Source organism: Lagopus muta, chromosome 2, assembly GCF_023343835.1.
Source record: "Lagopus muta isolate bLagMut1 chromosome 2, bLagMut1 primary, whole genome shotgun sequence".
NCBI lineage: Eukaryota > Metazoa > Chordata > Aves > Galliformes > Phasianidae > Lagopus > Lagopus muta.
The window spans coordinates 3,124,664-3,128,898 of record NC_064434.1 but is presented as its reverse complement, the minus strand read 5'-3'; positions in this window follow the sequence as shown (position 1 = coordinate 3,128,898).

The window sequence follows — 4,235 nt, the reverse complement described above, 5'->3', positions numbered from 1 at the left end:
TCAGCACACAAGGAAGCCAGCACATTGCAAACATGACACTGGAAAGCCCATTGTCCTCTTGCTTTTGTCTTCAGTGGCATCGCCCTTTTACAAAGGGAATGCTAATCAGACAACAATTGCAAGAAGAGGTGCTCCTACAAGAGAAGGACAAGCAAAAAGTTAGAGAAAGAGACACACACCATTTATTGCCCCAGCTGCAAATCAGCACTGAATGGCGGTGTGAGAAGTGAGCGTTAACATTCACTGGCTGTTACTGTGAGCCATAATAGGCACGAGTATTGACTAGACCCAATATTAGTGATGGTACTGGAAAACCATCCTTGCTTTTGGCTGCCTGAAGGCAGTAGTGATTCCCTGCTTGTCCTATCTGTCAGTCTATTTGATCTCCAAATGAATTGCTTTTGATAACAGCTATATAAATGCAGAACTGTTCCGCTGGGCCTTCTTAAATGAGACTCCTCTCTTTCATCTCCCAGTCATTTCAAAAAGCAGATAGACTTGTTAGAGGTTTTTAATGCAATGATTTATGTTTTATCTTGGCTGGTTTGAGGCAGCATTTATTTAGCACTAAATTCTTCCCAAGCCTATATATGAGGGAGAAATTCTTCAACACAATATTTGGGATTTAAAACAGTGCCCATGTGCATATGTGCATATGTGATGATGTGTGTTTGTGCATATATGCTGCTGCAGCAGAGAGAAATACGTGATGTTATTTCTTTTTAGGAATTCGATGCTCCCATTCACTCAAATCACTGCACCTCCAGGCAAATTAAGAGAAACAAGAAAAGCAGGATTTAGAAATAACCTAACACAGCCCTCAATCTAGGGGAAGAAACAGTTTTTAGAATAGAAGAATGTGAAAGAAGAGGTGTACCTTCATTAAATTCAATAGAAAGCAAATTTCAGAGTGTTTGTAAGGTATTAACATTTCTTACCATTAACGAACGTTATCTGTGAGATTTGGTTGTCATTCTTTTGCCTTTTTTTTTTCCTTTGTTTTGGTTTGACTTGTTGCTGAATGAGGACATGAAATTCTCTGAGTTCAAAAATCAGGTGGAGAGTTGATTTTAGCATTCCTGTTGAGGCCCATGTAGTGGAGAGGGTTGTCGTGTAAGGGAACATTCATCATGTGACTGTATAAGATAAAATATTTGTGCCTGGGCATTACTTTCTCCTCTTTTTTTTTTTTGTTTTTTAATGGAATAATAATTGCAAGGGAGGGACATTTCCACTGCTTTATTCCAGTAGTGAGAGCTTAGGCTATGCTAGGACATGCACAATGGATGGAAGATGAAGTGTTTTGAAGAAAATTGGCCTAAATATCTCTGGGACAAGAAACTTGTGCTCTAAAGAGATGAATTTTGTGAAGTAATGAAGCTGGCTGGCCTGTCACTGTGTTACAGCATATCATTACCTCTAAGGAGAAATAACTGATAGACTCAAAAGACATTTTTCTGCCAGGGAAATAAATAATGAATATTCTGATGGCTTACACACCGTCTTGACAGATGTTGGCTTCAGCTTAACTAACTCAGGTTCACTGAGACCCTCTGTTCTATTCAGGCTGCCCAAAGATGTGATGGTGCCCCATCCCTGCAGACAGCCAAGGTCAGGCTGGATGGGCTCTGAGCACTGATGGAGCTGTGGGTGTCCCTGCTCAGTGCAGGGAGTGGGGCAGATGGCCTTGAAGGGGCCCTTCCAACTCAAACCATCCTATGATTCTATGATTCTATCCTCCTTGTTGGAGCATTTTTCCAGGATGTGTATTTCTTTCCTGAGCTTTGTATCAAAACTGAAGCTTTTCCTATTGATTTTTTGGTGAATGAGCTATCTGTGGAGTAGAGGAAAAAAAAAAAATCACTTTCTCCTTTTCTTTTTGTTTATAATGACTAAATCCCTGCATCTACTATTTTTCTCTTTTTAAGTGTTTGAGATATCATAAATGATATATGCATATATATATATATATATACATGTATAATTTGCTCCAGATCTGTGGAGATGTGTCTCTTGGCCCTCAGCCCTTGTGTTACTACTGCTGATCAGATGGCTGTGAGAGGAACCTCATCTTCCCCAATGCTTCACGAAAAGACCCCAATGCTTGAATTGTTGAAAGAAACATACACTCCTGGAAGCTGCAGTCTAATGAATCAGGTGATCAATATACATATCTCCTCCTAGCTTGAAATGCTTCTAGATGTGTAAAACAAAGAAACATTGCTGTTTATGACTTTCTTTGGATATCACATACTTAGTGAAATTTCATTTGTATTTAAAAGTAATTTCCCATCAAAGGATACTGGAAAATCATATAATCATTTGATTTGGAAGTGACCATTAAGCACCAGCTGGTCCAGCCCCTCTTCAATGTACAGGGACACCCACAGCTCCATCAGTGTTCAGAGCCCATCCAGCCTGACGTTGGCTGTATGCAGGGATGTGGCACCACCGCCTCTCTGTGCAACCTGTGCCAGTGCCTCAACACCCTTAGAGTAAAAAACTCCTTCCTTATATCCAATCTAAATCTGCCCTCTTTTAGTTTGATTTCTCCTTGTCCTATCAAAATGCTACCGAAGACCCGTCTAGATAATGTTGGTAGTTGTACTTAAATAGAGAGATTTCATTAAACAAGCTAAGAATAAAAAATAAAGCTGGAAAATTCACAAGGAATTTTTTTAATGCATTCCGTTATTAATAAAATTTACTGACAAAATATAAAACTAATATTGCATGAAGGACCATGGACATAAATACTTGTTCCAAGTTAACTCTTTCCTTCAGAATGATGGATAAAGAGGACTAACGTAAATTAAAAGATTTTCATTAAGGGACATTATTCTGATCTTATCAAAGTTAAGAAAACTTCTCCATGTACTTTGGAGATAACAGCACTGAATCCATCAGGGTGGCTTTAATACATAATCATATATGATGAAAATTGCTGCACATAGGAGAGTGGTGAAATCCTGACTTGGGTGGTGAAAAGAATGCTCTCGTAGACTTCACTTGTATTAGACATTTAGTCCATGACTTTTGAGCATTTTCAGTCTGTTTAGAAAAGTGCTAAGTCTGTAATCTGGACAAATTGAAAAAGTACACCTCAAGGACTAAAAAACTTCATAAGGTTAATGTGCAACTGTGATTGTTGTAAAGTAAAGAGAAGTAAAAATCCATGTCACCAATTTGAGTAACTCTTCTCCTTTCTATTCTGGCTCGTCCTGGAACGACTGAAGAATACTGAAGCCCATTATCACCATCACAGATCCATCCAAATATAGTCAAAACCAGCAAAAATGTCCTCACAGATTCTTGTTATCTTTGGATCCGAGAAGAGGACCAAAAATACTGCAAAATAATGAAATAATATCAGGAATCTTTCCCTAGCCTTGAAACATCACTGCTGATAACACTAAATTGTTTTGTCTCAAGAGAGCTAGCAATGATTCCTGGACCTGCAATCATTTCCAAAATGTATTTTGTGTGGCACAACAACGTTTGGAAATGAGAACTCTTCCTTATTATGGATGTGGCTGGATACTGAAAATCAGACTTGGGGGCAATGAATGATCACAACATATTGAATTTACTGTTGTGGATATCACCAAGATTGATTCAGGAGATGGTTGTGGGTGATCTGGCTTCTACGATTGGACTTATCTGATTTCAAAGGAAAAAGTAAAGCTTGAAATCCTTCTGTCAGGTCTATACTATATGAGAAAAGTAATATCAAGGTAAAATTTCACTGTGCAAGATGTTCAAGGTACAAAACAAATGGCTGCCAGAGGAGCTTAGAAGTTGCTGAAGTGCAGTGAGATGGGAGCATTATTACTCACCCTCAACAGATGAAAAACTATAGACTAACTATATCCAAGAGTTTATATTTTATTTATATCTACAGATATGTACATATGCATGTATAAATTTATATATTGGAGCTCCTGCTGCTATAGAGTACTCAACGTAACTGGGCAAGTTTCTAAAGAGCACAGTATGCTGAAAACATGGCCTTAAGCATCACAATAAAAGCTGAGTGCTGTTGATGGCAGTAGAAAAACATGAAAATGATCCATTCAAAATGTCTTCTTGTTGAAAAATGTTTCTTAAATTGGAGTTTTTCTATAGGAAAATGTTTCTTATGAGAAAAATAGTTTGCATTTTTGGCAACAAAAAAAATTGGCCGTGACTCAATGGCTTTTTTTTCCAACTGTTGGCTTTCTGACAAAATTTTAAAT